The sequence below is a fragment of the Pleurodeles waltl genome, chromosome 6 (genome assembly GCF_031143425.1).
Source record: "Pleurodeles waltl isolate 20211129_DDA chromosome 6, aPleWal1.hap1.20221129, whole genome shotgun sequence".
Classification (NCBI taxonomy): Eukaryota; Metazoa; Chordata; class Amphibia; order Caudata; family Salamandridae; genus Pleurodeles; species Pleurodeles waltl.
In genome coordinates this window covers 1623546661-1623570246 of record NC_090445.1, presented here as the reverse complement: position 1 = coordinate 1623570246, position 23586 = coordinate 1623546661, and the positions used below count along the sequence as shown (strand labels likewise).

General features: G+C 44.3%; 1 protein-coding gene across 1 annotated transcript in view; it reads left to right on the top strand.

Annotated features, from left to right (window-relative positions):
• Positions 1–23586, top strand: part of ASTN2 (astrotactin 2) — a 2164803-nt gene that overhangs the window by 614843 nt on the left and 1526374 nt on the right. The window lies entirely within an intron of this gene.

The window sequence follows — 23586 nt, the reverse complement described above, 5'->3', positions numbered from 1 at the left end:
GCAGAAGATGTGTGATAGTCACCATCACCACTGGTCTCACAGAGAGAAGTGCAAGTGCAAATCTGGGTCGAATTCAGTAACATGTTAGGTTGATCAACCAAAAAGGTAGGGGGGATCTGACATAATCATTTACCTGTCTTACTTTTGATTTTTGAAGATTAATAGGGTTGAGGTGGACTTTGTATGCAAGGTCAAAGTATGTGCATCTGGTTCAGAGGAGTTATCCATTTTTACCGACATGGAACACCAATGACTCTGAATTGCTGCTAGAGTTTGGATATAGTCACTTACCTTTAGATTGATGCCGGTGAAAGGCTAGACACGTGTGGGTGGGCCAGATACATACCGGGTCATATTTCTGGTCATTCCCATGGAAGGTGAGTGCCTCAGATAAGCATTTGAGGTTTTGGGACAGAGTGTTATTAGCCAGAGTAGCTCACGTATTATTCAATGCTCCTTCAAGGAGCAACCAATAATGCACTGAGCGGCCATGTACATATATTTTGTTTTTGTTGATGTCCCTAGAGAGAACAAAGACTTCATTGTACGTTTAATATTGTGGGGGAGAGGGGCTGTAGGAAGTTCTGAGCACTGCCACCCCCCCCCCCCCCTTGCTCCATAGCATCCCCAACTTGTTTAAGGCGCTCTGTGTTCAGCCAGCTCTTTCATTGTAGTCTGTATTCAGTCAATTAAGTCCTTTCAGTTCTTAACTCAGTCATCCAGGTACTTAAGTTTGTTACACCCCAGTTCATTCATTTTAGTCTCTCCCTCTTAATATTTGTGTTTGCTATCCTCCCTTCTCTATTCATTATACTACAAGCATTCCTATCTTACTGAAACAGTAGTTTGTAGCTTTCCAGTCTTAATCCCCTTGTGGCTGCAGGACTAGTTCGCAGTGCAGCAACCATTAGTGTGTTTCACTCTCCTCTGCCTTCCCTCTGATGCCCTCACATCTGGGTCCCCCTCATCCGATCCTACCCTCCTTTTCTTTTTGTTGGATTCTTGAAGTCTTATCTGTAACTGCTTCCTTCACTTACAAAATAACTCTCTGTAGCAGGAATCATTCCTTCACTGGCCCTAAATCGATTTCTCTCATCCACTTTTTCCTTCCCTCTCTATGACTCATTCTGGTCTCCAACTCTTGTCCTTGGGTGCCTCATTCTGTGACTTAAGGTCCATCTGTGTTAGGTGCTCATTCTTCGATAGTATCAGTTTCTGCAGCTGCATCGACGATACTGCATTTCTCAGCGCTACTTTTTCCTCTCTCTTCCTCCCTGTGCCTTGTAGCATCAGGTGTCATCTCCCAAGGCAACATCCGATACCATTAGACACCTGCCATGTCCCTGGCCAACCAATGATAACAGAGTACCCACCACTAACCTCATCCATATACATTTATCCTACTCACCCCTCCCCGCTCTCCCACTGCAACATTACCATCGCATTCCGAGGAAGACCTAGTCGTTAGCATTACAATTGTAAAGTCTATACCACATACTTCAGTATCCTCATGGCAGCATTCTTCATCAAGGCTACGTGTTCCTACTGTGCTGAGTCCTGGTGCAAAGTAGTTCTGAGCCACTGAACATTTGCAGGCTCTCTACGCTGCAATGAAATCACCACTCTCAAAAAACCTAACATCGACCCGAACCCAGCATCATACTACTGCCCTATCTGTAACCAACCGAGGCTAGCCAAGACCATAGAAGAATGCATCCCCTTACAGCGTACAGAGTATATCAACCGGGAAACCTTGCAGTTGTTCTTCATTCTGGGTTTAAAGTGTATTATGGGATTAGTTTGACTAGATGCTGCTCCTGCCTCCTGACTGTACTCGATCTCACAACAATGTTTGACACAACTGATCAGAAATAAATTCTCACTATTGAACACGCCTTACAGATTAGGATACAGTGTTCAAGTGATTTGCCTCTTTTGTTTTCCAACCAAACTCTGACTGTGAAGATTGAAGGTCAAACTCAGAATCAACACCTATCATCTGTGGGGTCCTGCATGGCTCCATTCCAGTCATTCTCCCTTATCTGTACTTGGAACCCCTGTCTGACATTTGCAAATGAACAGATGTCTCAAACCATCGATACACAGATGACACCCAGATCTACTTTGCTATCTCATGACAGATTGGCATCTTTATGTTCCAAACGGTACTTGTGAACGTTCAAACGTGGATGTCAGAGAACCTCATCACTAGCAATCCCAAAAAGACAAAATTCATCCTGTTCATCTCTAAACACTAGAAGACCTTCAACTCTGATCTGTTGAAACGTCTAAATATTTCAGTCTTCTCTTCCCCACTTTCACCTAAAGTTTCATCTCTTGGGATCACACTGGACTCCCTCTTATCTTGATCCCTCACAGAAATATAATTGCCGAAATGGCAAACTTTCACCTCCATGCTATGAAAAAAATTTAACTTTTGCCCCATGCACTTCTAAAAACTGCAGTTCATGCACTAATTCTGTCACATCGGGGCTTCGGCAATGCCACCCTTGCAGGCATTTCTCAATCCACCCTTCGTCCATAAACATGTCTTGCATGCAACATACAGAACTTTCTCATCTGCGAGGACATCTGACCAAATCACTTCAATCTTAATTGTTTGAGCTGCTTTGGCTTACCATTGAGAGTAGACTGGCATAATTTTGGATTTTGAACCTATTAGGAAGTCCACTCAAACCCTCCTACGTCTCTCGCTAATCTCCTCAAGCTATCTGCATGAGTGATTTCAGAAGCAAAAACAAGATTCTTCCTAAAAACTCTAGCACACTCACTTCAGGAGCTGCCTCTCTTCTCTGGAACTCTCTCCCTACTGGCCTCAGCACCAACCAATCCCTGCAGTGCTTCGGCCACCGCCTAAAGATGCATCTCTTGAGGCTGTGTCTGACTCTATCTATTTGTACTGTGCTGCAAGAGTCTTTGTTCTCCATTTCCTCTTTAACAATCTCTGAATTCCAGTCCACCCTCACCCCGTGCACTTCGCCCGTCCCCCACATACTCCCTGTGCCTTCCCTCTCCTCTCACACCCTCTATGTATTCCCCCACCCTTTTCCACCTGTCCTCTTCTCCTGGTCTTCACCTGGTCCCTGTCCCTCTCCCTGTCACCAGCTCCTGCAACCTCTCCCTGTCCCTTCACCTCCTCTCCACTCTTCTCGTTCTCCCTCGTTCTCCCTCCTTCTCCGGTTGACCGGATCTCCCATCCCTTGTCCCCTCTTCCTGTTCTCAATCTATCTCTCACCTCCTGCCTTTCCTTTCCCTCTCCGACTCTCTCGCCTCATACCCCATCCTTCCTCTTCTCCCCATTTCTTCTCTCTCAGTCCGTGCTCTCTCTACGCTGCCGCGACCCTGTCCTTACCCACCCCCATGATTCCCCCCATCTCTCAAGCTCCCCCTGCCATTGTTGCCTCTACGAGTATCTCCTTTACTGTCCTGCTTCCTCTCCCCTTTCCCTCTTCTCCCTTTCTGGTCCCTCTTCTTGCTCCCTCCTCTCCCACATGCTCCCTGCTCCTTACCTTCCAGCTGCGCTCTGTCTCACTGACTAATCCCTTCCACGTAGTGGCAGCGAACTCCCCACTATCTCCCTTCTCGCTCTTCTCTTCCTCCCCATGCACCCCTCTCAACCCTACTTCACCCCTCCCCTCCTGTTCGTCTTCCGTTCCTTCTCTCGTTTGTTCCATTTCATCTTCAATGTCAGCAGTGCTTAATTTGTAAATAAAAAGGTGCCGGTGCCCAAAGCCCTCCTCTTAAAACATGTGGCTGCTGCAATTAAATGTGTGAACACTGAATACTGAGGTAGCGTAATCCTAAAGCCATCCCGGGCCTCTTCAATCCATATACAGCCACTCCCTGCCCCTTCAGTTCACTCTTGCAGCTTTCTACTTTCTTCTTTTGTGACACTTTTTCGTTTTTCTCTTCCTCCGTCTTTCCCATGTGTATCTTTTGTTTGCAGCAAATGCTTGAGGCAGAAGAATAAGCCCCGGCCCTGAAAAATAAGTGTGGGTGCTCAGCACCGGAAACAACAAGCACAAATTAAGCACTGGATGTAAGTCATTTGTGTTGCGCTCCTTGTTACTTTGTAAAGTGCCTCTGTACCACACAGTGCACCTACGCTATATAAAACTGTTGAATGAATAAAATAAATATGTACTATCAAAACGGGGAAAATATTTTCCCCACAAAACGAGGGCATTTGATAAAAAACATCGGAAAAGAACACGTGGACAAAGAAGACAATAAAGGAGTAAAATTACTGGAGTATATGGGGATAAATACTAGGATCGAGGCAGACGTGGAGGTATTAGAGTAGATATAGTGGTAGAAGTCATATGGTATAGGCGAGAATGTGGGTAGTAGGGCATAAGTGGGAGTAGATGTATTAGAGAAGAGACAGCGGTATAGTATAGGTAATAGTGTATAGCTAGGAGCAGAGGCAGTTCGTATAGGGAGTAATGGATGAACAGTGGTTTTGATAGGGTTAGAGCTGCTAGTGCATAGCTAGGGGAACAGTAACTAAGTTCAAGGAAGGTGTATCCTTACCAGACCATAGGCAGAGATAAATGTACTCGGGCACAAAAAGAAGCAGCAGCGATAGAATTCAAGCAGAGGGTGCAAATCAACGTCATAGTGAGGAAGACGTGGGCCCTGGTGAAAGCAAGAAACATTGACCCATGGACTGCTGTTTGGGTAGTAAGATACACCAATCATCATGGTTCTGGGGGCCCCTTGGGGGCTCTGGGTCCTGTTTGTTCTGCACCTGCTGCCCCAATGGTAGCTACGCTCATGGGAAAAGTAAAGAAAAGCTTGTGGAGGCAGAGGGGAGATCTGTCTGTTTAGACTTAGCGAGAGAGATGAAGCGAGAAGGAATGTTATTCTGGAGGGATGTGTTCCAACCCCCAACAAACAAGACATAGAGTGAATAGACACAGAGTAGAAAGCAGTAAGAACACGTAGGATTTACACCTGTAAAAGTGAAACCTATGTGATGCTAGTAAAAAATAAATGCAGGGATGTTTACTACATGTAGGGCAGTGGAGAGGATTCGACATTCCAGGGGTGAACTTTATACCGAAATACATCAGAAAACAACTTTGTGGAGAATGGTTTCCTCAAGTTTTTATCCTCAAGAATCACACACAACCTGTTTTTAAAATGTGCGCATTCCTGTCCAATTTTATTTTGCAAGCTGGGCTTGGCAGTTCATCCTTATAATTAGAAGTGGAAAGGTGCAAGTTCTAGGATGTGAAGTGTTGTTGATTACATTTCGTGGAATTGAATGGACGCCTATTTCACTCACTGTCTCTCACACATACACCAGCGTACACCAATACAAAAAACACTCTCACCAACATTTTAGTCATTCACAACATTTTGTTTAACCAATACACCCACAATTGGGCTCAATTACACAGCCACGGCCTCCCATATATGCACAATTCATGTGAACTCATTTTCTATCATGCTATACGTAACACACTCACTCACAATCATCTTACTTGCTCCTCCATACTCCTTAGCCAACTCACTCACCCATTCATTCGACTGCTTACATTTCCATTCTAACTACTGGCCATCTACTCACTCACTCAACCACAAGTATACACAGGTTGGTGAACCATCAACTAAATATTCTCTTTTCACTAATATTCCAGCTATGACTTTCAAAACCAGCAAACTATGAGTGATGGCCAATGGACTATGTGAGAATACACCAGATGTGCCCCCCCCCAGAACTGGACATTACACATCAGATATAGATCCCCGATACAGATAAAACATGCTGGAGGTGACATCCGGAACTCAACAGCACACACCGGGGCTGATCTCCAGATGGCAACACAGTACTCCAAATAATGCACACAAACCCTGACAGTGCTACAGATGAAGCCGCCAGAATGTAGCACAACACGCTAGTTGAGGGTTCCAGAATTGAATACATGGTGGGTTGCCAGATCTGAACACATTGCACCACATGTACCTCTAAGATTGGACACAATTCTCCAGATAACCTTTTAGAACTAGACATAATCTCACATGCAACGTGAATGGGCAGTAGCATTACTCAGGATGAGATATTGAGACACGAGACCAGAATGCTAGATGGGGCTTCGGAGTGCTCCACTTGAAGCCCCCAGAACCGGACTCAACATTCCAGACATTAACTCCAGGACTAAACACAATCTTCCAGAGGTGTCCTCAAGAACAGCACACACTACTGCAGGGGCTGAGACCACCTATGCACAATATCCCAGATGAGGCATCGAAAAGTGGAGGCAACAGAACCCATATCAGTCCTTAACAGTGATATACACAGCATACCTTGGTAAGAGAGCTTACTACCTCTCACGTCCGTGAGAGAGGAGATATCATGTTAAAGTTGAAGGCCTAGATGCTACCGCTTGCTTCAATTAAAGCTCCTTCTGACAGCAATCAGCGATGCTCAAGTGACAGTACAGCACTCCCGTTAGCAGGATCTCCCTTGCAATTGTGCTTCTCTGATTAAGAAGAGGAAGTGTGTCCTGGTGAGGCAGCTGGACTTCCACAGCTCGATAACACCTTTAAAGGCGAGGGCTTTCTCAAGAGTATCATTAAAGAAGGCTGCTTTTATAAATCTACAGAGGGCATGCGAGGAGTGGATAGGTGCCCATTTTTCGAGGAGATCCTCTGTAATAAACTGACTTTTTCTAGTCGACCATTTTCAAATCTGTTCAATTGAGTTAGCGTTTATGAAATTTCCAAGAACGCCACCATAATCAGCAATTTTCCTTTTATATTTCTGTAAAAGCTTATTTAAAGAATAAATATATAGTAAAAAACAATTGTTTGACCTACCAAGAGAAGCATTTAGAACTGACAGAAAGATCATAGGTCAAAATTTAGCTAATTGCATAAACAGAGTACTCATGTCAATGCATGGTCACAATTGTAGGTACAACTGCCCAGAAATGAGGCTCACAATGACGCAACAATGTGCTGATGAAAGCATTTCTCAATGTGTACAAGCTGAATGGCAAGACATATAGGGAGTCATTATGACCCTGGCGAAAGGTGGAGAAGCGGCGGTAAGACCGCCAACAGGCTGGCGGTCCTTCCTCAGCGTATCATGACTATGGCGGTTACCGCCATGGTCATCCGCCGGTTCTCCGTTCCGCCCGCCAGGGTGGAGGCGACCGCCGGCGGTATTTTGACCCGGCTTACTGCCGTGGATTTCCAGCGGTTGGAACCACCATGAAATCCATGGTGGTAAGCACTATCAGTGCCAGGGAATTCCTTCCCTGGCACTGATAGGGGTCTCCCCCACCCTCCACCCCCACCCCGACTCCCTCCCCTACACCCCCCACCACCCCTGCCACCCCCCAAAGGTGGCAGGGACCCCCTCCCCAACCCGACCCCCAACACCACAGAACTCACACACACCCGACACGCATGCAGGCATCACCAACACACACACGCACACACACCAACATACATGCCTACATCCACACACACAGTCAGACACGCACACCCACATACAAACATACAACCACACATCAATACAGACATACCCACAGACATACACGCACTCATTCCCAATACACGCAACACCCCTGCAAGCATACACGCACTCAAACCCCCCCTCTACATACACAGACGCACACCCCCATGCACCCACACAACACACAATACCCCCCACCCCCCTCCCCAAACGGACAATCGACTTACCTGTTCCGTCGATCCTCCGGGAGGGGACGGGATCCATGGGGGCTGCTCCGCCGACACCACACCGCCAACAGAACACCGCCACACCGAATCACTGGAAGTGATTCGGTGGGCGGTGTTCTGTTGGCGTGGCAGTGAAGGTGGAGCAACCTCCACTTCCCTACCGCCCGCCAGTATGGCTGGTGGCGGCTCTCCGTCGGAAAAAGGACGGAGAGCAGCCAACAGTCATAATACACCGAGCGGCAAACCGCCACTAATGGCGGTCTTCCGCACGGCGGTCCCTCGGCGGTCTTGTAAAAAGACCGCCGAGGTTGTAATGACCCCCATAATACCTATGCAACGAGGTAGCAATCAGAGAGTATTCTCATCTGCAGCTTGACTCCAAGATCCTTTGCTTCAGTATCACAGGGTCTTATTCAACAATAAAACCACCCGCTAGAATTCACAGTGGGGAAATGTCAGCCGATGATTGTTTGAACACACCAAAGAGTGGTGACATTTGTAAAACTTGCTCAACAATAATGCAAGGAATATGAGATTTGCTTCAATGAGAATAAGACCATTAAAGGCACAATCATAAGAGTCTCAATGTGATGACATCTCTGGACAGAGAAAAGTATGGTGCTCCTATATCATACTCTGTACATGCAGGAGGGTTTGTGGATCACCTAGAGAGGTGATTCCATCTTCGACAAGAACCTGCAGGTCTACAGGGAAATGCTACCTTTGATAAGGCTGCACACTTAGGAATTACTGTGTGCCAAAGAGGTCATAGATGAGTGTGCCCAACCCAGCTAGTATTTAGGGAAATAGGTGTACAATGATGGGCATGCTCTCAAATTCCTCTTGAAATATCTATGTAAAGAAGTCGTAGAAGAATTTGCAGTGTCCCAAACATTGGCACATTCAAGAATAGAAGGAACAACTACTCTACACACACTTGGCAGTTGATGATATGTAGGTCCATGTGCAGAGACCACAGACAATCTACTCATTCCTGGTGGTCTGCAGGTCCATACAGAGCATTCAAGGACACCCTGCACACTTTTGATTGTATTCTGGTCTATGTGCAGAGGTCAGAGACACAATGCACACTATTGAGCATTTGCAGTTTCATGTGCAGAGGTCAGAGACAATGTGCACACAACTGGGTATCTGCAGGTTCATTTGCAACGTTCTTAAAAGATCCACAGACTATTAAGTGTCTGCAGGTCCACGTGCAGAGGCCATAGATAGTCTGCAACCTCTTGAAGGTTCACGGGTCTATACAGAGATGTCAAAGACACCCTGCACACTATTGAGTCTTTTCAGATATTTGAGCAGAAGTCATAGACAGTCTGCTCATTATTGAGGATCTGTAGGTCCATGTGCGGAGATCAGTGACACCATGCACACTATTGAGTATCTGCAGGTTCATGTGCAGATGTCATAGACAATCTGCACTCAATTTAGTATATGTAGATTAATGTGTGGAGGTCATACACAATCTGAAAAGCATTGAGTGTCTACGGGTACATGTGCAGAACCCATAGGCAGCCTACTCGTTCTTAACACTCTGCAGGTCCATAAAGAGATGGTAATACACCCAGTACCCCATTGTATTATGCAGGTCCATTTGCAGAGGTCACGGAGGGCACATGGGTGCCCCTATTATTTTAGAGGTTTTCCACACCTTCAGGGAGGCCCTATTCAGCTGAAGGCCAACATATATCTGTGAGGTACGGGAGACTCAGGGGTCACTCATTACATTATGCTGGGGGTGGTGCTATAATTTGGTGTTATGCCACTGAGGTCAAAGACCCAGGGGCATATCCATACTCCAATTGTACCAAATTTGCCTCATTTTCTTTACAAAAATTCGACACAAAACTAGCACCATATTTATATTTTGACATTAGACCCGTCTAATGTTAAAATATTGGAGTTTGCACCATTTTTTAGATGCGTGAACCTACCTTGCGTCAAAGAGATGCAAGGTAGGCATTCCCATCTAAAAAATGGCACTAACTCCATAGCCCCATATTTATCCCCCCATGCTAAAAGGATACACGGGTGGGAGGAGGGGCTAAATAATGGTACAAAGCTTTCTTTCCACCATTATTTAACGTCTGGGTCAGACCACGCGTTAGGGGACCCGGTGGACCCATTTCCATGGTTAAACAACAAGGAATGGGTCCACGGGTGCCCTCCTCAAGCCCCAGGAACAACCCCACCCACAGCAGAGGGAGACTAGAGGATGGGGTATATATATATATATTTTTTTTTATTAAAGTGCCATCGGGGCCCAAATTGGGCCCCCCTGCATGGCAGAGGGTGCAATGGTCAGGCCCAGGGGACACTGGTCCCCTGTACTGGCCATTGGGGTGATGGGCATGACTCCTGTCTTCTTTAAGGCAGGAGTCATGTGGTATGGATGGTTTTGTGTCAGACTTTTTTTTGCCTCTAAGCATCCTAACGTCATTTTTTGGTACAAAACCCCCTTCTCCCATACCTCCACCCCCACCCGGCTAATGTAATTTTTATTAATCTAGTCCACCCTTTGCGCCAGCTTGTGGCATTCCATAAATTTGGCGCCAGGCTGGCGCTTTGGAATGATGCAAGCCGGTGCTATACTTTTTGACGCAAAACTGCATTTGCGCAGTTTTGCCTCAAAAAGTATAAATATGGGAGCTAGTGCTGAAGGACTTTAGGCATGCATAATGCTAGCCTCCTTTCTTGACACAAAATGTTGATTCCCAGAGGTTAAATGTATGGAGAAGTGGGACTTTATTAAAGACAAGGAGGATAGCATTATGCATAACCTTTTATTTACTAATTCTGAGTAGCATCTTAAAAGCTCCAAGTAGAACACAACATAAAGTAATAGAGCAAAATAACTTTCACACAATATATAAGTCCCATGCACTCTATTCCCATCCTCTTTTGTTCTGCTTCCTCAACCAACTCTCTATACTGCTGACCAGTGCTCAAGAGAAAGTGCTCCCTGTCTAAACTGTATTGGTGATTGGTTATCCAAGACTGGCATATGTGATTTACCAGTAAGTCCCTAGTAAAGTGCACTATGTGTGCCCAGGGCCTGTAAATCAAATGCTACTAGAGGGCCTGCAGCACTAATCGTGCCACCCACATGAGTAGCCCTGTAAACATCTCAGCACTGCCATTTCGATCGGGCAGCCAAACTTCCCCTTTTTCTACATGTAAGTCACCCCTAAAGAAGGCCCAGGGCAGCCCCATTAACAGGGTACAGTGTATATAAAAGATAGGACATGTACTGGTGTGCTTAACATGTCTGGATAGTGAAATACCGCTAATATCTGTTATCACTACTACAAGGCCTATCCCTCCCATAGGGTAACTTGGGAATTGCCCTGAAATATCTTTTGAGTGTAATTTCCCTCTGGGAGCAGACAGAGATGTGGAATTTGGGGTTTCTGAAATCACAATTTAAAAATCCTTCTTTTGTTGAAGTAGGTTTTTAAACTGTCAGTTTGAAAATGCCTCTTTTAGAAAGTGAGCATTTTCTTTCTTAACCATTCTGTGCCTCTGCCTGCCTGCTGAATACATGTGTGGGTCAGGATGACAGTTAGGTTGTTTGTACATTCACTCTAGAGTTAAGGTGCCCCTTGCATATCCTGGTGGGTCTTCCTAAGCTAGAGTGGTGGGAGGAGCTGACACTTGCACCTGAACAGGGCTGTGCTTGCCCTCACACAAAGCAGTTTCCACCCCCCTGAAGTGTGTGGCTGGGGCCAGGACTGGGAAAGCCAGGGTCTTGTGCAATACAACAACTTCTCTTTGAAGTTTGCCTACTTCAAAGACAACAATGGGCATAAGTACTGGACCTCTGACACCACATAGCTAGAATCCTTCTGGACTGAGGACATTCTGCCATTAACAACAGCTGGATATTGTAGGAAGGACTGCCACTCCAGCTGTTGCTTTGTTGTGTTGGCCTGCTGCTTGCTGCTTCTGTCCTGGGAGTGAAAGGACTGGACTTTGCTTTCTACATCCTGCTTCCAAAGGTTCTTTGAGGGTTTGGACTGAGCTTACCTCCTGTTAGGAAGTCTCAGGGACAACAAAGTCTTCACCTGCCAGTGCTTGGGCTCTCTTGCTGAGTCCTGACTTGAGAATTGGTGCAAATCCAGTTCACGGGCACTTGGGAGTGAGTTCAGGTGCAACAAGGAAGAAACTAGTGCATCAACTTCCAGAATGGCTTAGAAACTGGCACTGCTCTCTGACCCAGCACTGCTGCCTGCACTGGAACCGTGGTCCACGGTGGTCCACAGTGAGTGCAACGACCGTGACCTACAATGCAGGCCCAATGCTGCTGCAGTGCCTCTAAAGTTCCGCCACAGCATGAGTCCAGAGTGCCATGTCACCAACGTCTGTGGGTTCAGTCTCTGCCGCGGCACCTGTGGCCCCATGGTGTCATTGCGACATCGGGAAGTCGATGCCTTGTGTCTTGAACAGCTGGATTCATCAACCCGCCTTGATGTAAGGAACCGCCACCTCGCGGCCAAAGCTGTATCACCTCCCCTGCAACCATAAGGAGGTAATGCCTCACCTTCCCGATGGCAGTAAGGAACCAATGCCACACCAGACGACACCTCAGCTACCCTGCTCAGTGCAAACTCTTTGCTTCCTCATCATTTTCCAAGATACTGTAACCGGGGTCTACCCAACTCCATGGCCATCAGCGTTCCCTCATGGGTGGTGCCGGACTGTTGGAAGCGACTTTGTCAAGCCATTTTGATAGCCCCAGTTGGGGCCATTGTGTTTCTAAGCAATATACTACATTTAGGCCCTCATTATAACCCTGGTGGTCGGTGACCGCCAGGGCTATTGTGGCGGTAGTACCGCCAACAAGCTGGCGGTACTGCCAGCCTTATCATGACCGTGGCACTTCCACCACGGTCATATCGCCTGGACCCGCGGTATACCGCCATGGCGGTCCCGGCGGTTGTAATCTGTCAGGGCAGCGCTGCCCTGGGGATTTCGATTCCCCTTACCGCCAGCCTGTCCATGGCGGTACCGCCATGAAAAGGCTGGCAGTAAGGGGACTTGGGGGGTCCCTGGGGGCCCCTGCACTGCCTATGCACTTGGCATGGGCAGTGCAGGGACCCTCAGGCAAAGCCCCATTGCGCATTTCACTGTCCGAATTTCAGGCAGTGAAATGCGCAAAGGGTGCTACTGCACCCGCTACACATCAACATTGCCGCTGGCTCCATTACGAGCATGCTGCAATGTTGATGTGACTTTTCCACTGGGCCAGCAGATAGTAACACTGTTACCGTCCGCTGGCCCAGCGGAAAAGTCGAAATAGGGAGCCAAATATACCGCCAGCACTGGCAGTATACTGGTGCCCACAGCCTTGGCGGTCTTTACAAAAGACCGCCAAGGTTGTAATGAGGCCCTTAATCTTTGAAAATTCATATCTTGAATGCTGAATTTTTGTTGTTTTGGTCTTGTTTTACTCAGATAAATATTGGCTATTTTTCTAAACTGGTGTGGAGTACTTTTGTGGTATTTTCACTGTGTTACTGAGTGTGTGTACAAATACTTTACATATTGCATCTGAGATAAGCATAACTGCTTGAGTCAAGGTAGTAAGGGTGTGAGCAGGGAGTATCTTAGCTGAGTTACTCCTTTACCATGACTAGAGTGAGGGTCCCTCCTTGGAGACAGTGCAAACTAGAAACCTCATTTCTAACAGTCCTCTTACCTCATTGTGAGTCTGAAATTTCAAAATGCACACATATATATTTACAAATACATATACATATACATAACCTCCTCTCAAATCTTACATTTGTTAATTTCAATTCATTTTAACAATCAATCTATGAAGACTAAATATTTGAATTCACCTCACGTCCACTGTGAGAGAGAGAGAGAGAATGCTAGCCTCATAGTCTTTAACAAAATCACGATTCTCTATACAGTTAACCTCTAAAAATCAACATTTTATACGAGGACAGGAGGCTAGCATTATGCATGTTTAAAGTCCTTCAACACTAGGTCTGCAAGATGTTCTGTCTATCTAAAGTAAAATTCTCTAAACATGTTATCAATATAACTAATCCACTGCCGTCAAAATATCACCTAAGCTTCCTCCTGCATCAAACACTTTCAATGCTATTGCTCCTCATATTGAATGTTCTTTGGATATATTCAGATCTAGTCCTGCTCCACTCATAGAACTCTTCACCCATCTTGCAATTGTAGCCGTAGACACTGCAGCATGCTGTTTCACTTAAGATATCAACAACTGATCCACTCCTGCACTCCTATTTTCCCTCACTCTACCTTCATATTCCTTAATGCATCACACAACTTTGGATGTTCATCAAACCTTGGATAAAAGAACTGATTCTGTTATAGTCTTAGTTTTTTTCCTTATTCCAAACAACACACCATGTGGCTGATAAATTCTACATGTCACCTTCAATACTCTTTCATCTGAAACCCTTCTAAATGAAATAATACAAAGTAAAGTTGCTAACTTCCACAATAAAAATTTGGTTGACAAATGCTTGTTACCTGGCTCTCTTTCAAATAAAGAAAAAGCAGACCAACATCCCAAAGAGTGTTATACCTTGAGCCTGGGGGTTTCTTAATTTGTCTTCCCTTCATCACTCAAAGCACTAATGGATTTTTTCCACGGATAACCGGTCTACAAGAGAGTGTCCAGCTACTATTTTGGATCTATAGCAATTCAATGTTCTATAACTCAAACCTTTTTCCATGCAATACAGCCAAGTCATTTGCACTCATAGGCCTCATTACAACCCTGGCGGTCACCGACCGCCAGGGTTAAAGTGGCGTTCGTACCACCAACAGGCTGGCAGTGCGAATTGCCATATTATGACCACAGCGGTACCGCCTCGGTCACACCGCCGGGACTGGCGGTTTACCGCCATGGATATCCGGCAGTCAGAATCCGCCAGGGCAGTGCTGTCCTGGCGGATTCTGCGCTGCTTGCAGCACTGCCCTGGGGATTTTGACTCCCCTGCCCGCCAGCCTGTCCATGGTGGTAGACACCGCCATGGAAAGGTTGGCGGTAAGGGGAGTCGCGGGCCCCTGGGGGCCCCTGCACAGCCCCATCGCGATTTTCACTGTCTACCTGTCAGCCTCTCAACGGATTAATATCCAAATCTGTGAAATTCATGTAGGATTTCTACACCATGTCAAAAAAGTCTGTCAGCTGGGCTCATAACATCAAGGAGATTATCCTTGCATTGTTTTCAGGACCTTTTCAGGCCCTACCTTTAATAAGTAAGTTATTAGATCTGGGTCTAAATTAGTGTTCATTGTTTCCTTCACCTTAATAACTGGTTAAGAACACTCTGCCATCACTAGATTTTGTTCATTTCTCTTCAATGGCCTCCTTATCCAGTGCTTGATATAAACAGCAACGTGACCACCACACAGAACTATGTGGGTGCCGTATCTCAGAAGGATTGAATAAAGCCTGTCCCAAAGAATCTTAACTTTTTTCTTAATAATCTTACTTGAAATCTCAATACCAGAAAACTCATCTAACCAATTATCATATCCTAAATCAAGGATTTGCACATCAATTTCAGCATTCAAATCCTGTTCCATCCAATTAGGCTGGCTGCCCCTTTCCTTTGCAGGGTTCAACTGCCTTCTTTTTGTGCTGCTTTGGACACCTGATTGTGAGTCACTTGAAGCTCTAACTTTTCCATCTGACATATCAGTACCATTGCTATGTTTTTCTTTCTTAAACCATTTCCCTCCTGGTCCTGTATTCTATGGCTCATCCTCCTCTGACAATGACCAAAGTTCCTCCACATCTACCAACTTTCCTTTACTCTTGCCATCTTTCAATAATGGCTTCACGTTTTCATGTACCATATTTCTAATTTCCTCATTTATCAACCTTCTAATGATCTCTTCCTGAACATCTTGAGATATCATATTTTCCTCAGCCATCCTTTTACTATTTCCTCACTCTGTAATTTATTTCCTACCTAACTCTACAATTTATCTCCTCTATATATTGTTTAAATGTTCCTATCCTGTATAATTGAATTCTCCCAAAACGAAAACTCAATATTTTCCTCACTTGTTCTACTCGATATAGCTGGCAAACTGTTAGCTGCTAAAACCGTCAGCTGTGACGGTGGTATGCATGTTGCCAAGCAAAATCTTCACTGCTTGACAACACGTCAGCGTGTACTGTGGCATCTCCTTGAAGGGCTCTATGTCCCTTCGAAAAGGACACTTCTCTTGGCACATTTCCTAAATGTGCCCAATTTGACTTTAAAAAAGATCATTCTGTAAGTACAACGATTTTGACTGTGCCCGTCCTGAAACACACAGCACGCGAAGCACGTGTCTCAGCAAACATGCTTGAGCGCATCTATTTTTTACACTTTATGCCAAAGGTAATGTTTTAAACTTATACTCTTTAATTACTTAATAAAGACTGTATTTAAATAAATAAAGCCCCAAAAGGCTCCCAAACTTTAACAGTATTGAAGTCTCATAAACAACATATTAAAAAATGTAACCTTGTAGGAAATCATTAATAAGCCTATCCTAAATAAATGAAATAACATCTAAATAACCCAAAAATTGGGTGATACCAATACCCTCAAAATCTAGAAACATTAAAACTCTTTGGAACCCTCCTTTAAAACCAATATCAGGATAAATACAAGACAATACTTATCTGTTCAGAAGCAGCAAACAAAAGAGAGGATGAAAATTGAGTGCATGGGACTTTTATGCTGTGTGAAATGTTATATTGTTTTTATTACTTCATGTTGTGTTCCATTTGGAACTATTGGGTTGCTGCTCAGAAGTGGTAAATAATAGGTTATGCATGAGCCTAGCTTCTCTGTCTTGACACATGTGGAAGTGTTATGTTTGTTATGTTTCTTTCCCCCCCATGATCCTTCCATGTAGCTTGTCAGTCAAAGCACAGAGCTAAAATGTGTTTAAAGGTGGGGGCACGGGAAACATTAAGGGAAGAAATATATAGAAATGAAGAAAGATATTCTGAAAAACATGAAAGTATATGTGAAAATGCATAACCACACTATTTAAACACCCTGTATTACCTATGCCTTGCAATCCATCTGTTACGTCAATTGTGCTGTAAAAATGCATGTTTGCCACAATTTCTGAAAGTTCTTTTGGAGAGGATGTATCACCAAACACTCAAGGCGAGGGTCAGGTTTCTACTTCACTTCAAGAATAATTTGTGTGGGCCCTCTCAAACACAGCAAATTTTACCAAATCTATTGCCCAACTTTGCACAAATATTTCAAATTGTGCAAGTGGGAAGTATCCCCCAGCCAATCTCTCTCGGGAAAAGTTTTTCTCATTCCATTTGTTCTCTAGGTTGAGCAGGTCTTTATAATCCCCTTTCAAAAATCTCTAGACAGAAGTGCACTATGAACAAATTTCTGCTCAGAGTCTAAGTGGAATATGTTGTTGGTATGAAGGTTTCTACATGGGAAATGCTACTTATAATTAGATTCTACTGATGCTTTTCAAGATTCTGAGTGGAACCTTCCTATTTCTTCCTATTTTCTAGGGCTATACCTTGTGAAATCCCTTCCAAAAAAGGACAGCGATATGTCAAATAATTGGTGGGTCACAGATCATTAGGCGACCCAGGATTGCAGGATGATATCAGTTAACTGGGATTCAGTAATGGGATTCAGCGCAGGGTTCAGTTCTTGGGTCTATGGGTTGTTTACTTGCAATTGCAGGGTAGAGATATGGACTTCTCCAGGATGGCATCACTGACTGCAAGGGGCTGACCTTCAAAAAAGGCTGAGAGTGTATTGCAATGTTAACTAGAAAGGAAGTTTGTAATTTAAGGACAAAGGCGATGGAAGTTTAATAAAATGTGAAAGGTTCCTGGGATAAATTTGGAACAGATGCAGTCCCTGATGAAAAAAAACAAGGCTTTCTTTGTCAGTCGTATTTTGTTTTTTACAAGTGACTATCCCTTTAAGATAGAACTATTTAGCTTCAATCAAATGGTGCAGCTTCCTTTTCCTTTCTGCTTGACGAATTAGTAATTTTAAAGTTTTTGGTTCAGGCGACAACAAGCTATTTCGGACACAGTTGGTGGTAAGTTGTTTATTATTTACTGATGCTGAAACCATTAAATCATGGATGGAAGAAATGCTACTGTTGATGCAGTAAAATTGTGTGCGGAGGGACATAGCTTCAGGGGTGTGGGGGTTTGGGATGTTACATCCCCCTGATAAATGTATATCTGACAAATACTTGGGTACATGTGCTTTCAGTCAGGTATTGTGAGATATCAGTCGATTTCATCAGGAATTTTTACATAGACACAGACAAAAACAAAGGCATTCTCTCTCTCCCTCTCAAAAATATTGACCATTTTACGAAATATTGTGTTCTCTCTCTTTGTACTCCTACCAATATGCATTCCTCTCCCTTTCCATTGCCCCTTAGGACCCTCTCATTAATCATGCTTGTCGTATAATGTACTTAAATATTATGCACCAGCCTGATTGTCAGAAAATCTGAAGCTCACATCCCTCAGTCTTACTAACCAAGCTATGTCCCTGAGTGTGCGTGGGTCATTTGACTTTAGGATGTCTTTGGATGTAGAAATTATAGTTTGATTAGACTTTAACTAACCCTTCAAAAGGGTTAAAAGATTTCCAATTTGAATCAATGAGTGGCAAGGCCTACCACTGGTGACACCTACTGTTGGGGAAAGAAAACATAAAAAGAGATCCTGAAATGGTGGACCCAGTAAATAGAATTGTGCTCATACAAGGTAATGATATCCAGGGTCCACCATATCTGATCAAGAAGAAGACCTGTCTATGGGTGGTGTTAGCACTTAGTACTCTTAAACTAAACACTTCCAGATGTTTTTGAAGTTTAAAGGTGGTAGTGGAAGAAACATCAAGCCAAAGATTAAAGTCATCAAACATGATAATGTTTGTGTTTTTTTTGTTACTGGTGGGAGGCTAACAGTATGAACATTTAGTGAGGTGAGTTAGGAAGGCGGTGTATGGGCAACAAGATTAACACCGTTCATTTTACATGAAAAAGCTAGAGATTTACAATCAGAAATTAATAATGGTTGGAGATTGATAGTCTTTGGGGAACAGTGCACGATAACAGCTACTAACTCCCTCCACCCCCCCCCCCCAAACTCTGGTTTCTTTGTCTGAGGGCACAACATTACAGTTAGTAGGGACCAGCTCATCTAATAGGTGTCCTGAGTGGATTGACAGCCTAATTTACATGTTGCAGACTGTATAATTAACACGTGTCAAACTAATCGGCTATCTGAGGCCTATGGCATGGTGAAGATAAACCACACAGTGGTGTTAAAGTGCAAGTAAGGGTTCCCTCAGAGCGGTGGTTTTAGGTTTTAGGGGCGGGTGGGGGGTTGCAGTAATTTTAGGGGTGGGGGTTGGGTAATTTTAGGTTTTAGGGGTGGGGTGGGGGATCACTGTAGTTTTAGGCGTGGGTGGGGTTTGGGGTAGTTTATGTTTTAGGGGCGGGAGTTGGGGTGGTTTTAGGTTTTAAGGGTGGGGGTTGTGGTAATTTTAGGGGTGGGGGTCGGGGGTTGGGGTAATTTTAGGTTTTAGGGGTGGGGGTGGGGGGTCGCTGTATTATTAGGGGCCAGTTGGGGGGTTGGGGTAGTTTAGGTATTAGAGGCAGGAGTTGGGGTGGTTTTAGGGGCAGGGGTGGGAGTCGTGGTAATTTTAGGGGCGGGGTGCAGGGTTGGGGTGGTTTTAGGTTATAGATTCGAGGATGGGGGTTGCGGTAGTTTAGGTTTTAAGGGCGGGGTGGGGGATTGCTGTAATTTTAGGGGTGGGGTTGGGGTGGTTTTTGGTTTAGGGGCGGGGTGGGGGGATTGTGGTAGTTTTAGGGGTGGGGTGGGGGTTGGGGTAGTTTAGGTTTTAGAGGCAGGGCTGGGGTGGTTTTAGGTTTTAGAAGCGGGGTGTGGGTCGCAGCAATTTTTGGGGTTGGGGGTGATTTTAGGTTTTAGGGGTGGGAATGGAGGTTGCAGTAGTTTAGGTTTTAGGGACGGGGTGGGAGTTGCGGTCATTTTAAGAGCGGGGTTGGGGTGGATTTAGGCTTTAGGGGTGGGGTGGGGGGTTGAGGTAGTTTTAGGGGCAGGGGTGGGGGCTTGGGGTAGTTTAGGTTTTAGGGACAGGGTAGGGGGGGTTTTAGGGGCAGGGTGGGGAGTCACGGTAACTTTAGGGGCGGGGTGGGGGGTTGGGGGGTTTTAGGGGCGTGTGTGGGGGATCGCCGTAGTTTTAGGGGCAGGGGTGGGGGGCTGGGTGGTTTTAGGTTTTAGGCGTGGGGGTTCGCGGTAATTTTAGGGGTGGGGATGGGGGGTCAGGAGGTTGCATGCTGCAACCATGCATGCCATTCCACGCATGCCTTTACAGGAATGCCTTTACATTGAAAAATCGTTGTTAAGGCATTCGTGGAAAAGGCACCAGTGGTAACAACGCAGTCGTTGTTCCGACCGCGTTGTTCAGGTATGCGTGGTTCCAGCATGCGTTGTTCCGACATACATTCCATTTCAAAGGATGTCAGCACTCTGGTCAGTTCTAGACCTCTCCGTGGTACTGAACTCTCCTAGGATAAAGCTCATCTATGCTTTTCTTTTCTCTTTTCTGTAGGATAATTTTAGACGTCAACAAAAATGTTTGCACCACACACTAAAAAAAAGTTTCCAAAAGGCTGCACATGTAGTGCAACACAACTCCAGGATCAGACAAGTTTACTCCTGTCATTTGCTTTATTGATTCATCAAAGTTTGCAAATTATTTTCTACAAAGTGTTTATATCACAAAATGACTCTCTAGAGAATGGCTTTTGTCTGCTACAAATGAAAACAAACAAAAAAAAAACATTGAATGCAATGTCGTTCAAACAGGATTTTCAAAATACTTTTTCTTTGTCTCAACAAGGGTTTGTTTCAAGGTTCATGCAAATTCATGTTTACATCACAGACAAAGCTATCTGGGCGTCAGCTATTTCAAGTTCCCACTCAAATTTTAAAAGAATAGCAAACATTTTTCAACTTCTGAGGTCTTGAAGTCTATGGCACCGGTACCGCCTAGTTAGACACTTTCATAATTGATATGTAAAGGACAACAGTGTTTTTTTGGGATGGCTCATGTTGGAAACACGTGTTTTCAGAGGCATTTCATTTTGAGCTGAGATGATTCTGACACTGAAGACAAGTAGTATACCATAACTGAAAGATTACAAAAGACACATATTTAATAACAAAAAGTCAGTACAACTAGGTTGCCTTTTTGTTCACTGCAATAACGCATAACATTTAAAAGATGCCAAGTTACTCTACTGGAAAGAATGGATTGTGTTATTACAATGGTCTGCTTCCGCATCCCAGGAAGACAATATCATTAACGCCTGGTTTGGAGAGGACCTTTCTTAAGTAACTTGTGTATTATTGATGCCATCGGGGGCCCCTTTATACCAATGTGTGTCAAAATAAAAAACCTTGCAGTTATTGCTACAACATGTGCTTCTAATTTGCAATTAATGGCATAATATGCTACATAATATGCCTTCCCTTGCAAAATAATTTGCATTCAGTAGCCGCACGAACCCTAAAGCATAATTTGGAACTCCACAGCCATATAACTTTGGTCAGTTTAGACCGAATGTGTGTAATTAAACGTCCACCCACCACCTATGTGGGTAGGCCTCAACTAGGTTAATCTCGAGAATATAATTCTGGTCAGTTTAGACCAAATGTGTGTAATTAAACGTCCACCCACCACCTATGTGGTAGGCCTCAACTAGGTTACTCTGGAGAATAAAGGCGGGGTTGGAATCCCAACTTTCTACCTAAGCACATGCTCCAAACATGTAGCCAAAAAGACTTGCAGTTTTTACTTCTAAGTCATCTCTACAGTTTAAAACTCTAAAATGGGCACTGCTCCCAGTAAGCCTCTGCTACTTTCTATTTACAATTCTTCTAATAGAAATAAAAATTATTCTTTGCATACTCTGTCACAAGAGTGACCTTTATATGGGGCACAGAGGCTTGAGACACGGCTGCCCCTTTAAAGGTCTGTCAACCCTGTAGCTTTCTCCCCTCTAAATGCAGCACGAAACAGTGGATTGGTGGGGTGGTATTATAAACATTTTACAGCCCTCCTACTGCTCCGACAAACCCTAAATCCTGCCTTAAGTAAGTTAAACTTGACTAGTTCTCACAAATACACGTAATTTTCACTCCTATTTATTTTTTAAACCAGTTAATGTCTTTTAAATTCTCTTTACAAACTCTCCTGAAATGCTAGAACACTTGAACCATTATGAAATAGTGTATGTATCTAAACCCATAGAAAATAGGCATTATTTGATATGAAGAGTGAAATGCTGACTTTTTTTTTATTCTGCTCTCCATCCTAAACTTAACTCACATATATATCCAGTCCCCCTGCCCACTTCCCATGATTTATGGAAATACATTTCCACTTACATGAAGATTATCAAAATAATTAGAAGAGTTATGGCCTTATCTGCTGATACATTTAATAGAAAAGTAGAAACTCTGGAAGACAATTCAAATATTAAGTAACTTTAGATAAAACGCTTCTCACTTGATTATCACTGCGTCGCAAATACGAGTTGGGTGATGCTCAATACACCTACAAATAACTGTGTGCGTTCTCTATCTCCCCCTCCATTAAATGTAAACAGGTCAAACTTCCTAGAATCTAACAGGGGCCAAGTACAGTGTATTTACAGCACCATGTAGATTTTGGTGCAGTAAACACCAAAATTCACACGTTATTCACAAAAACTTGTTATAGGCGCTATTTACTGCATCAGATATATAAAGAACCCTCCTGTATGGTTATTTATGCGGTGCAATTAATAACACTTTGATTCAATCAGGGTCTAAAACCACACTTTTGTTATTTCAAAGAAATGTAAAAAAATACTGCAACTAGTGTAGCACACTGGGAATGTTGACATGGCAACTAGGATCAAATAGGGGGACTAATGACTAGAGATTTTGGTTAAGATACCGTTTTGAAGAATGTGCTCTACTCTCTGAAGAAGACATTTTGATGATGAAATTCCTTTAGATTTTCATGTAGTTCTTATTATTTCTTTAATAAATTAAAATCAGTATGTGTTTGAAGTCCACTGAGGTAGGGTAAAAAGTCACGATGAAGGTTTTAAATGAGATTACTTTACCGATGTTGTGTTTATTCCCGGGGGGGAACTAGGTGGGCGCATTCTATACAAAGAAAGGGACAGCTGGCTAGCAGCTAGCTTCGGGAACCCCCCCGGCTTTCTGCCTTGCCGTGAATTTATTTACTGCCACGTCACCTTCAATCATAGCTTGTTTACTAGAATGTTGTAATGGCACCTTTGAAAAGGGTTTGTGGCTGATGAGAGTTAACTGCAATTACTCTGAAAGAGGAAACGCAGAGGCCGTTTGCTTCGTTTGTATCACCTGCTAATCTCCTTTTAAAATCTCAATTACAAAGTGATTGCCATAACGAAAAATGTGCTGCTAGGAGCAGCAGAATATCCAATGCGCCCATATCCGCCTGACGAGGTGTAGTTGCGCCGTGATGGATTGAGGCGGGTTACAGGAAGGCTTTGCTGCGGTTCTACTTCCGGTCGCCGTGAAAGGCTAGTTGGGCGGCTAAAGTGGACTCGTGAGAATGACTGGCTTGTTTTGAAGTCTTATGAAAGCTCACGTGCAAAGGTAAAAACATGCTGCCTCACCATTTCTTGACAGACAGGACTATTTGCCCCGCGCGCTCTTAACCTTGAGCAGCCATATTTTGTGAGCTACTTTGAAACCTTGTTGGACTGATCCCTCCA